This window comes from Sminthopsis crassicaudata, chromosome 1 (genome assembly GCF_048593235.1).
Source record: "Sminthopsis crassicaudata isolate SCR6 chromosome 1, ASM4859323v1, whole genome shotgun sequence".
NCBI classification, from domain to species: domain Eukaryota; kingdom Metazoa; phylum Chordata; class Mammalia; order Dasyuromorphia; family Dasyuridae; genus Sminthopsis; species Sminthopsis crassicaudata.
In genome coordinates this window covers 370,495,865-370,508,922 of record NC_133617.1, presented here as the reverse complement: position 1 = coordinate 370,508,922, position 13,058 = coordinate 370,495,865, and positions in this window count along the sequence as shown.

Here is a 13,058-nt window from a genome sequence, read left to right as displayed (position 1 = left end):
TTTTAATCTTTGGTAAAATACACTCTAGGGCAGGGGTCCTCAAAGTACGGCCCACTGGCCAGATGCAGTGGGCTGAGGACCTTTATGCAGCCCTCTGGGTTTTTGGCAAATGGGCTGAGAGGCTGAACCAGAGTGTGAGGTTTTGTTTTTACTACAGTCCGGCCCTCCAACAGTCTGAGGGTCAGTGAACTGGGCCCCTATTTAAAAAGTTTGAGGACCACTGCTCTTAGGTGGAAGATGACAAAATGATTTAATGAGAATCTGTGGGAAACCCAATTCAGGCAAAGTGGCTTTGGTTGAGTAAACAACATAACCAAGCATCCTGTGGGCACGGGTAAACAACGTAACCAAGCATCCTGTGGGTAATGGATAGAACAGAAAAAATGGTTCCATTTGATGTCATCACTACCTCACAATCTATGACTGGGATAAAAGGCCAGGAGTCTCAGCAACCGTGCTCTGTGCGGGAGAGACAGTGAGAGAGAAAGAGCGAGCGAGAGTGAGAGCGAGAGCAAGAGCGAGAGAGCGCCAGAGCCAGAGACAGGGAGAGAAAGCGATAGAGGTGGGAGGAGAGGAGAGGAGAGGAGAGGAGTGTAGAAAAGAGCAGAGGAGAGGAGAGGAGAGGAGAAGAGAGGAGAGGAGAGGAGAGGAGAGGAGAGGAGAGGAGAGGAGAGGAGAGGAGAGGAGAGGAGAGGAGAGGAGAGGAGAGGAGATCAGAGGAGAGGAGAGGAGATCAGAGGAGAGGAGAGGAGAGGAGAGGAGAGGAGAGGAGAGGAGAGGAGAGGAGAGGAGAGGAGGGAGAGGGGAGGGGAGGGGAGGGGAGGGATAGGGTGGGGGGAGGATTGGAGAATTTGAGGGGAGGGGATTTTAAGAGAGGATTAAAGAGGGAGGGGGGAAGGGAGAGGGGTAGTAGATATAAAGATATAGAGATAGAGAAGTTATATAAAGAACATAGAGAAGATAGAGATAGCTATAGAAAGTTAGAGATAGATATAGAGAAGATAGAGATAGATACATAGAAGATAGAGATAGCTATAGAAAGTTAGAGATAGATATAGAGAAGATAGATATAGATATAGGGAAAAGATAGTGATAGCTATAGAAAATATAGTGATAGAGAATTTTTTTTTACTTTGTTTTTTTCTTTTAGTGATAGAGAATTTAGAGAGAGATAGTGATAGTGATAGTGATAGTGACAGATAGTGATAGTGATAGATAGTGATAGTGATAGTGATAGTGATAGTGATAGTGATAGTGATAGATAGTGCTAGTGATAGACAGTGATAGTGATAGTGATAGTGATAGTGATAGTGATAGTGATAGTGATAGCTAGAGTGATAGAGATAGAGAAGATAGAGATAGATATAGAGAAGATAGAAATAGATCTATAGAGAGAAGATAGAGATAGAGAAAAAAGATTGAGATAGTAAGGGAGGGAGTGAGTGTGAGGCGGAGACAGAGACAGAGAGAGTTAGAGAGGGCAAGGTAGGAGTGTGTGTGTGTTCCTGTTTGTGTTTGTGTTTTGTGTTTGTTTGTGTTTGTGTTTTGTGTGTGTTCGTGTTTGTGTTTTGTGTGTGTTCGTTGCCCAACCTGATATTTTACCAGCTAAGGGGGCTGTCTTGTTTTTCTTATCTCCGAGGAGCTCTTACAGGTAAGAGGCTCTATGATGCAGACTATTCTGGGGATGGGGAAAGCTGAATATGTGTAGGAAGAGGAATGAGGAAGTTTGTATTTTGGGGGGAGGTGTGTAATTTTGTGGGAAGATACTGTTCTAGAGATCAGTGTGAGAGACCTTCCTTGTGTCAGCAATAGGAAATGGACAAGAAGCTTGTTCCTCTGTCCTCAAGGTCCTCAATACAAGGGAGATCTGTAGCCTCCTAGGAGATAACTCAAATTATCTGAGACTCACCTACAAAGGAAATGGCATTTTGTTGTTGTCCTGAAGAGGCTCCTCTGTTCTTGAGTACAAGAAAGACATGGACCTAGGAGTCAGGATGACTTGAGTTTCAAATTCAGTCTCAGACAGGGTTGAGAGTCCCTGAGGCAAACCGTTTGCCCTTTTTGCCTCCATTTCCTCACAGGGTTGATCTAAGGATCAAATGAGATGGTAAACTGGCAAAGGCTGTCCAGTAAAAAAGACAGAAGAGAGGTATTTCCTCTCTCACTCTGCCCCTGATGTGACCCCGAGACTGCCTCCAGGTCCTCTTTCCATTCTTTGGGGGATCAAGCTTAAGCCTGAAACACTGGGGGATTCCCTTAGCCAGAGAGGAGGTGGGACAGAGCAGTATCAAAGTTCTTCAACTTTTTCTGACAAGCTACTGGAGCCTCCTCCATCTTTCTCCAAAGCATATTTTAAAGTCACAAAACAAATTCTTTGGAATCTCAAAATGTATATCTATCCCATTTTTTTTTTTTAATTGGAGAGGGTGGACCCGGTTGTTCATTGTACTGTAGGTATCCAATGTAAGTATGGAAAATCCCTTTCTCCCTGTACTCGGGTAGACAATCTTTCATTACTTCTTAGTGACCTGCAGTGCTTCAAGGCACTGAAAGTGTTAAGAAAGGTGGAAGCAGGGTACAAGTGTAGTTTAGGACTTTCCAGCCTCTATTTCTGCCCTGTCTGATCCACATTGTGGCCCTTAGGGCTTGTGGATTTGAGAACGGAAATAGGAGAGAACTCTTTTGGGCAAGAACAAACAGGGATAAGAGCCAGTGGACTGTAAGCCTGACAGGCACATGGGATGATGTGAAATCACAAAATATTGTAATTATTCTCAGAAATTGTGTGCTTTGAGCACCTGATAGAAGGTACCCACCCACCACAGCAAACAGATGAACTTGATAGATTCTTCTTTATACTGACAGACACTCTGCCTACAAGGTTTCAACTTTTATTTGTATTGTGATACAATGGAGTTTCTCACTTGCTGCCTTTGGATTTCTTTTAATGAGGAGGAGACCCAAAAGAAGGGATGGAGAAAGGAAGAAACAAGGATGGGACCGTAGGAATGGATCCTTTTTATCAACTGTGTTGAGTCTGGCTCTGCAGTTAAAACCTAAGAAGACAATGAAAGGCAACAGCGGGGCTGTGCCCAATGAGCTCTTAGAACCTTCTTGGACGGCTTGCTGCTCCTTTAGCTGGGAAGATGGGGTAGTTATTGGAAGCAAAGCTGAGTATTTATTGATTGACAATTTTTTTTCCCCCTCAGGGAATCTTTGCCCTTCAAGATGGTGAAAAAAAAGGGAGCACTTCCCCATGGTGAGAATCAATTAACAAACATATAGTAATACTTCTTCTTCTATCAGTCACTGTATTAAATGAGGAAGATACTCCAAACATTAATTGAAAGAGGGAGGATCAAAAGTACATCAACTAGAATATGCCTGATAGAGAGTATAGAAAAAGAACGTCCGAAGGCATATCCGGAAGGGAACAATGAGGCTATCAGAAGAGCTTAGGAGACAGGTGGACAGGATGACCAGCTTGTTGGCTATGGGAGTGAAGAAAAGAAAACATATGCGGGAAAATGTTGTTGAGTAAGGAATGAAAAGATGCCTCAGTCAATAGATGCTATGTGGGCTAAGCAAAGGGAAGAGTGGTGGATGACACTTGGGTGACAGAAAAGGCAATTTCAGAAGAGGGCAGAGGGTGTGGGACAAAGAACAGATCCTGTTTTGGACACGTTGAAGTTCTGGTGCAATTGGGCATGCGGGTCAAAATGTCCAACAGATAGTACATGTGAGTTGGAGAAGAAAGTTCAAGATAGAGACTGCAGCAGGATCAGCATACTTGGTAGTGTTTTCAGCTTTACCTGTTTCCATTGCTTCAGAGGAGGATGATATTTGTAACTCGTTAGGACTTTGCCAGGATTCTGGCAATTAGAAGGAGTAAATATCGCCAGAGAATAAGAGGTGGGAAGTGAAGAGGAAAGGATAATACCTTTTCTTTAAAAAGGAGTGAGATGGGAACTACTAGGAAAAGGGAAAGGAAGAGGGCGAATAGGGCAAATTAACTTCCATATGAAAAAGAGTCAAGTAAAAGCTTTTCCAGTGGAGGGGAAGAGGGGGATAAGAGGTTGGTTGAGTGAACCTGTTCTCACCAGTATTGCTCCAAATAGGAAACACCATACATACTGAATAAGGATATGCAACTCTAATCTTAGCCTGCAGGAAAATAGGAGGTTAATACAAAATGGGAAGTGAGGGGTGATAAAAGAACAGGCCATTTGGGAGGAGTCAGTGATCAGTAGCAAAACACTTTTGAGGAGATACAGAGTGAAAGAGAATAAATGGCAGGGGGAATACAATTAGCCATAGTCAATGTAAAAACAATTTTTAAAACAAGTTTCTGATGGAATATCATTGTTCACTGGAAAATGATGAGCAGAATGTTCATAGGGGGAAAATACCCTGCAAAGTCCTCCATGAACACAGTGAAACATGCCATATATAAAATGATAGCAACATTTTGCAGTGATCAGTATAAAATGATTTTGTTATTCTCAGTAACACAATCATACATAACTACTCTGAAGGAGTTATAGTAAAAAAGAAAAATCTTAACCATTCACAGAAAAGGAATGATTATATCTGAATACAGATTGAAGCATTCTTTATTTACCTGTTATCTCTCTATTTTTCACTTCATTTTCCTTAAGGCTTTTTATTTTTTTTCACTAAGATGGGAGATCTATGTTTTTTTCTCAAATTTTATGGAAATCTTTTACAAAATTTTAAATGTACTTTGTTAATTGTGGGTGAGAATCAAGGAAAGAACCTGGACAGCAAACATTTTTAAAAACAAATAAGAATATTTTGAATGGAAATTGGGCAAAATATTAAATAAATTTAATAAAAAGAAAAAAATGCATTCACTTTTGAACTTTGGGACTTACAAGAGTAATTAATTTTACACTTCAATTAGTAAAACTAGACTGAATGGGAATGTGAGAAACAGTGCAGAGAATTTAAAAGCCAAGAGGGAAGAATAAGTAGAGGCCACAGTCAATAAACATTCCTTATCTACTGTGCACTAAGCTCCATAGTAAGCACTGGGTATATATAAAGAAAGGCTCAAAGTGGGTCCTGGCCTGGAGGAACTTCCAGTCTAAGGAGGTGTTCAAATAATGGGGTTGCCACAAAAATTGGAAGTAAGGAAATTGTCTCTTGGGCTTCCTCCAAGTATGCCATGAAGAAGAGCATGTTGCTAAGGGTCCAGTTGCCCTCCAAAGACCAGGAATCACCCTTGGGAGATCATAATCCCTGTGCTGCTGCAATCTTTCCCACTCACAATCTCTTTCCTGATTCCTTCCCCTTTGCTCATATGGTCCCTCCTTCATTCACAGACTTGAGCCAGGACGAGAAAAAGAGCATACTCAAGAGGGCAAAATCGCTGTTATTCCGAGGTCCCCCTCACCGCAGTGCACCCTCATCCCAAAAAAATGGGCAAGAGCCGGACCTAGAGGGCCAGGACGACCGTATTCCTGCCCGCCCAAAAATGGAGGGAAAGGACATTGTGGCCACAACCTCGTTTAGTTCGAGGTTCACCTTTCCTCCTATACCCACCCCTCCTGGTTCTCCCAAGAGGCTTCCAAAAGCCACCCGGGCCTGTCCTGGCCAAGCAGCAGGTGCAATTCCAAAGAGGAAATCCAAAGTGTATTCCATGCTGGCTACAGAATGTGAGAACACATCTTCTGAAACTGAGCCCGAACTCTCCTCAGAAGATGATGCTCCACAGCAAGAAGAGAACTCAGTGTGGGCCACCAAAGTCCTCGGTGCTCCTTGGAATAGAATAGGCAAAGAATGCCCGGAGCTTCCCACTGAATCCAAGAACTCTCCTGGAGCTCTCTCCCAATCTTCCTTCCAGTGGGCACAGGGAGATGGGCCTCTTCCCCAAGAAGACAGCACGGCCTGTCTCATCCAAGGAGTGAGTGTACTTCTTTGGAAGAGGACCAATAAAGTAGGCCTGGCTCCTCCCACTGAGTCTGAGACAACCCCCAGAGATCTCTGCAAACTGTCCTTCAGTTGCGGGCAGGGAAAAAGCCCTCCACCTCGACAAGTCAGCCCAGCCGGTACTTTGAAAGAAGTTAGAGCTCCTCGGAGGGGGGACAACAAAATAAGCCCGGCACGTCCTAAGGACCCCATGGTATCCTCCAGCGTTCTCTTGGAACCCTCCTTCAACTGGGCGCAGGGAGAAGGTCACTCATCTCAGGAAACCAGCCCAGTCTGGGGCATCCAAGGAGTTAGTGTTCTTAAGAAGTGCAAGATAGGACCTCTTTCGCTTGCCACGGAGTCAAAGACAGCCCCCAGAGCTCCCTCGGAAGCCTCCTGCAGTTGGGCCCAAGGACAATGTCAGCCACCCCAAGAAGCTGGCCCAGCATTTATTTCCAGACCCTGTCGTCTATGGAGAAAGATGAGTAAAAAATCCTCGGCTCAGCCCACTGAGTCAAAGACAGCTCCCAGACTTCCCCCGGAACCCTCCTGCAGTTGGGCCCAAGGACAATGTCAGCCACCCCAAGAAGCTGGCCCGGCATTTATTTCCAGACCCTGTCGTCTATGGAGAAAGATGAGTAAAGCAACCTCGGCTCTGCCCACTGAGCCAAAGACAGCCCCCAGACTTCCCCCGGAACCCTCCTGCAGTTGGGCCCAAGGACAATGTCAGCCACCCAAAGAAGCTGGCCCAGCATTTATTTCCAGACCCTGTCGTCTATGGAGAAAGATGAGTAAAGCATCCTCGGCTCTGCCAACTGACTCAAAGACAGCCCCCAGACTTCCCTTGGAAGCCTCCTGCAGTTGGGCCCAGGGACAATGTCATCCAGCACCCCAAGAACCCTGCCCAGCATCCACTTCCAAAGCCCAAAGTCTTTGCAAGAAGGCTGGCAAATTAACCTTGACCTCCCAAGCAAACCCTTCTCCAACTACAGAGCCCAAGCATTCTAGGGAGCACAAAAGTCAATTTTGGTCCTTTTTAAAATATTTCCGCCCTGCCAGAAACTAGGAAGGTCTTCTGAGCTCTCCCGATTTCCCGCCACAAATGGAACAAATTTGGAACTTAGGGACATTAAAATCAAAGACAGCATCACAGGGAATCCTTCATACACAACTCAAAAGACTGTGAACAAAATCATCAGGTTAGGGATGAAGCTCTCTAATGTGGCAACACTTCAGACAAAATCCACAGAAATAACAAATGGGACAAGCTCCAACCTCAACAGGAACCACAGACATTTTCATCTCCTAGACTCTCTTTTCAACTTGGGTCTGAGTCCTGGAGGCCTAAGTGAAGCTGGGCTGCCTAAGATGGCAGCCAGGTCCAGCTGTGCCACTGAGAACCTGAGAAGGTGGCCCTGGTGAGGATCCAGCTCCTGGTGGGTGCGGAGACAATGGATCTGGGATGCTGCTGGTAGTTGCAGGCGAGGGGAGCTCTTGCTTTGGGGCTGCTGGTCAGAATCTCGGGAGTTCCTGGGCAGAGGGCAACACTGAAGGGAAGCTTTAGGAACATTCTCACCACACATCAATTAAAGGAGCTTAGAGCTCATTCCTCCTTTTAAAACGCGCACCTGCAAAGAACCATCCCACCACTGAAATATATGATGGGAAAGGGGAAGACAAGGCATCATCTTCAGAAGAGGACATTTAAGGAAAAGAAAAGCTTTTACCCCAAAGACTAATGTGCAATTCCTGCACAACCAAAGAAACTATGTAGAACAATGTAACCTAAAATATTCCTTCCAAGAAAAACTAAAAGCATATTAAAAAAAAAAAAAAAAAAAAAAAAAAAAGGAAACCAACTTGCAAAGGAGGAAAGGAATCTCAAGATGGAAATAAATCTTTGAAAAATAAAGATTAGCAAACCATAGAAGGGAAGAATAACCAAGACATTTCAGTAGAGATTGTAAATATTGAAAACAAATTGAACAATGTGAAATATAACTTAAAAAGACAGATCTGGAGGATAGATTAGCAACAGAAAATTGATAAAAATGGACTACCTGAACATTTGGACCAAAAAGAGAACCTTAACACAGTAATGAAAGAGATAATTTGGCAATATTGTCCTGGAATGATAGGGCATGAGGAGAAAATGTCCAAATAGCTAAAAAAATCCCCCAATCACATCTCATGAAATTCATTGTGGAAAACACTCAGAATATTAATGCTAAATTTAGAAACCCATAACTCAAAGGGAAAATTTTTGAAGAAACAAAAAAAAATTCATATAAGTGGGAACCACAATTGGAATTGAACAAGACACATCAGCAGTCCCAGTAAAAGACTGAAAAGGTATCTCCTGAGTTCTGATTCTGAGAGGGGAGGGTGGAGAGAGGGCCAGGAGAAAGGAGAAAAAGGGACAGCATGGAGCATGGAGCAAGACCAACTTAGGGAAGGAAGGAAGACCAAAAGAAGGGAAAAAATTGAGATAGAAGGGGAGGAGGCAAAGGAGAGAAAGAAGAGGGAAGAAGAGAGAGCTTACTTTGGAAAGATTTCATATAGTATATTTAAAAATTATTTTTAATCTTGAAATGAGTACTTTTCCAAATGTAGAGAATTCAACATTCCATTTTGTCAAACTTTGTGATCCCAGCGTTTCTCCTTCGCTCCTTTAACCCCACTCTTCCCAAGACAGCAAGTGATCTAAGTGAAATAATTACAACTCTCATGTACTAAAGCACATTTCTCAGATTGTGGAAGACAAAAATCTAATTCTGGGGCAAAAAACCAGAACAAAGGAAAAAAATTAATTAGGAATCTGTGTGACCCCCTGACTCAGATGGGCTACTCTGGAGGCATCTCCAGATGCAAACAAAGCATGGATTCTATGCAAGGAGACGTCCCAGCACATAAAGGGAACAGCCCGGCATGGCATGAGGCCCCAGGCCAGAAAGAGGAGTCGGATTAAACAGGAAAAGATTTGGGTTCAGTGAATGGATAGAACCACTGACCAATGACCAGTAATGTCTCTTTCCTAGAACTCATGGGACTTCCTGAAACTTAGGCCTAAGGTCTGACCTTTTCTGCCCTACAATCCTCTGAGAATAAGAGTCATGTGATGTCCTGAAACTTGGGCCTAAAGTCCTAGAGCCTCTGAGAAACCTTCCCCTGGTCCCATTCAGTCTCTTTATTTCCTTCCTGCCTTTGAGGATCTTATATTTTATTGGGAGATTTGCAATATGTACATAGATAAGTGAATACAATCATTGATGGAAAGAGAATCTCTAAAAAGGGCAAGGGGAAGAGGAGAGAGAAATATCTATATCATGAAAATTGCATTTGTCTGGGATTAACGGTTCAAACCCCAGGTCAACCATCCTGGGTTATTGAAGATAGCTGGGGGACTTCCGGCCAAGATGGCGGCGTGGAGGCAGACAGCTGCTTGAGTTCTGCGGTTTCTCTCAGAACTTACTTCATGACAAGCCTCGGAGTTGATGCTTGACCGAGAAAGAAACCCACAAATAATCACCAACAGAAGACATCCTTGAAGTTCGCCAGAGGTCGTCTGTGTTTGCTCGGGGGAGGGTCAAACAGACTGGGCACAGACTGAGGGCAGGCAAGCCAGAGAGGGACAGGCAGCTCACACAACCCCAGTGTGGATACTCTATCTTGGCAGCAAGCCAGGAGAGTGAAGAGGGTGTAAACACCAGAGGTGAAGATTAAAACCCCCAGAAAGCTAGAGTCTCTTGGGACCCGGCCACCCCCAACCCCCACCTGGACTGACTCAGCGCATTCTCAGAGCCTCAGAGCCCAGACCCAGCACAGCCATGGATGTTCTGTTAGTGGCTCTCTGCTGCCCTCCCCCCCCCAGTCTGTGGACAAAGCCCATTAATACCATCCAGCCCCATCCCCAACCAATTGTTGGGGACCAATTGTTTCTCTTGTCAATTTGTTTTCTTCGATTCCCGCTCTGACAAAATGAACAAAAAATTCAAAAGGGCTCCAACCATTGACAGCTGCTGCATGGAGAGAGAGCAGACTTCAAACACTGAGGAGACTAAAAGCTGATTGTCCCCAGAGGAATCCCCTAAGGGGGATATGAGCTGCTTCTCAATACAAAAGAATCTCATAGAGGACATCAAAAAGGCTCTCACAAGAGAGCTAGAAGAGAAATGGGAAGCTTGGCAAGAGAGCCTGGAGAAGTCATCCCAAGCATTTAAAGACAGAGTGCATAAAGAAATCAAATCATGGAGAAACAAAATTAGTGAATTGGAAAAGGTAAACAACTCCAAGGAAAACAGGATTAGTGAGCTGGAAAAGGTAAACAACTCCAAGGAAAACAGGACTAGTGAGCTAGAAAAAGAACACAGCTCTCTAAAAAATAAAATGGATAAAATGGGAAAAAAATTCCATAGAAGAAAAAAACTCAATTGGACAATTACAAAAAGATATAAAAAAGTGAGTGAAGAAAATACAGCATTGAAAATTAGACTTGAACAAGTAGAAATGAATGACTCAAGGAGAAACCAAGAAGTAGTCAAGCAAAACCAGAGAAATGAAACAATTGAAAAGAATGTCAAGTACCTTATTAGAAGAAAACAGACCTGGAAAACAGATCCAGGAGAGACACTTTGAGAATAATCGGACTCCCTGAAAAATGGGAGGAAAGAAAGAGCTTGGACACTATTTTCGAGGAAATTATCAAACAGAACTGCCCAGACGTTTTGCAAACAGAGGATAAAATAGACATTGAAAAAATTCATCGATCACCTACTGAAAGGGACCCTAAAGTCAAAAGGCCAAGAAATATAGTGGCCAAGTTCAAGGACCATCAGACAAAGGATAAAATACTGGAAGCTGCTAGAAAAAAGCAATTCAGATATGGAAGAGCCACAATAAGGATAACCCAGGATCTAGCAGCGTCCACATTAAAAGAACGAAGGGCCTGGAATATGATATTCCGAAAGGCTAAGGAACTTGGTATGCAGCCAAGAATAACTTACCCAGGGAAGAAGATGGACATTTAACAAAATAAATGAATTCCATCTATTCTTGATGAAATAAACCAGACCTACATAAAATGTTTGATCTTCGAATACAGAACTCAAGAGATTTCTAAAAAGGTAAAAAGAAATCTTGAGAACTATACTTCTGTTATAAAAATATGTAAAGAACATATGTATAATTTATCCTGGAAACTAGAGGTGGAAAGGAAATTATATCATAAAAAAGTGTCAAGTGATGGTACTACATACATCTCATGAAGAGGCAAAGGTAACTTATTATATCTGAGAGAAAGAAAGGAGGGAGATGAACATAATGTGTATCAATAGACATATTCGATTTATGGTGAAACTTCTTCCACATCATTGAAAAGTGAGAGGGAAGGAGTAAGCTAAGGGGAAGGGAATACAGAAATTGTGAGGAAAAGGGGTAAAATAAGGGAAGTAACTTTAAGGTGGGGAGAGATACTAAAAAGGGAGGGCTGTGAAAAGCAAAAGGTGTTCACAAGTTTAATACTGGGTAGAGGGGTAAGAGGGAAGGAAAGGAGAAAAGCATAAGCAGGGCTTAACAGGATGGCAAGCAAGATAGAATTAGTCATTCTAACCATAGATGTGAATGGGGTAAACTCACTCATAAAGAGGTAGCAGTTAGCAGATGGGATCAAAAGTCAGAATCCTACTATATGTTGTTTACAGGAAACACACCTGAAACAGGTTTATACATTCAAACTAAAAGTAAAAGAGTGGAGCAGAATCTATTATGCTTCAGGCAAAGCCAAAAAAGCAGGGGTAGCCATCCTCATCTCAGATCAAGCAAAAAAACAAATTGATCTAATTAAAAGAGATAAGGAAGGGCATTATATCCTACTAAAGGGTAGCATCAATAATGAAGCAGTATCAATATTAAACATATACCCACCAAGTGGTGCAGCATCTAAATTCTTAAAAGAGAAATTAAGAGAGCTGCAAGAAGAAATAGACAGCAAAACTATAAGAGTGGGAGATCTCAACCTTGCACTCTCAGAATTAGATAAATCAAACCACAAAATAAATAAGAAGTCAAAGAGGTAAATAGAATACTAGAAAAGTTTGATATGATGGATCTTTGGCGAAAGCTAAATGGAGACAGAAAGGAGTATACTTTCTTCTCAGCAGTTCATGGAACCTATACAAAAATTGACCATATACTAGGACATGAAAACCTTAAAATCAAATGCAGTAAGGCAGAAATGGTAAATGCATCCTTTTCAGACCACAATGCAAATAAAATTACATTTAATAAAAAGCCAGGTGAAAATAGACCAAAGAATAATTGGAAACTAAATAATCTTATACTAAAGAATGATTGGGTAAAACAGCAAATCATAGACATAATTAATAACTTCACCCAAGAAAATGACAATAATGAGACATCATACCAAAATGTGTGGGATACCACCAAAGCAGTAATAAGGAGAAGCTTTATATCTATACAAGCCTACTTGCATAAAATAGAGAAAAAGAGGGCCAACGAATTGGGCTTACAACTAAAATTGCTAGAAAAGGAACAAATTAAAAACCCCCAGACAAACACAAAACTTGAAATTCTAAAATTAAAAGGTGAGATTAAAAGTAAAAAAAGAAAAAAACTATTGATTAATAAAACTAAGAGTTGGTTCTAGGAAAAAACCAACAAAATAGACAAACCCTTAGTAAACCTGATTTAAAAAAGGAAAGAGAAAAAGCAAATTGTTAGTCTTGAAAATGAAAAGGGAGAACTCACCACTAAAGAAGAGGAAATTAGAACAATAGTTAGGAGCTACTTTGCTCAACTTTATGCCAATAAATTCAATAACTTAAATGAAATGGAAGAATACCTTCAAAAATATAGCTTGCCCAGATTAACAGAGGAAGAACTAAGTAGTCTAAATAGTCCCATCTCAGAAAAAGAAATAGAACAAGCTATTAACCAACTCCCTAAGAAAAAATCCCCAGGACCAGAAGGATTTACTTGTGAATTCTACCAAACATTTAAAGAACAACTAACTCCAATGCTATATTAACTCTTTGAAAAAATGGGGATTGAAGGAGTCCTACCAAATTCCTTTTATGACACAGACATGATACGATTCGATCTACCTAACT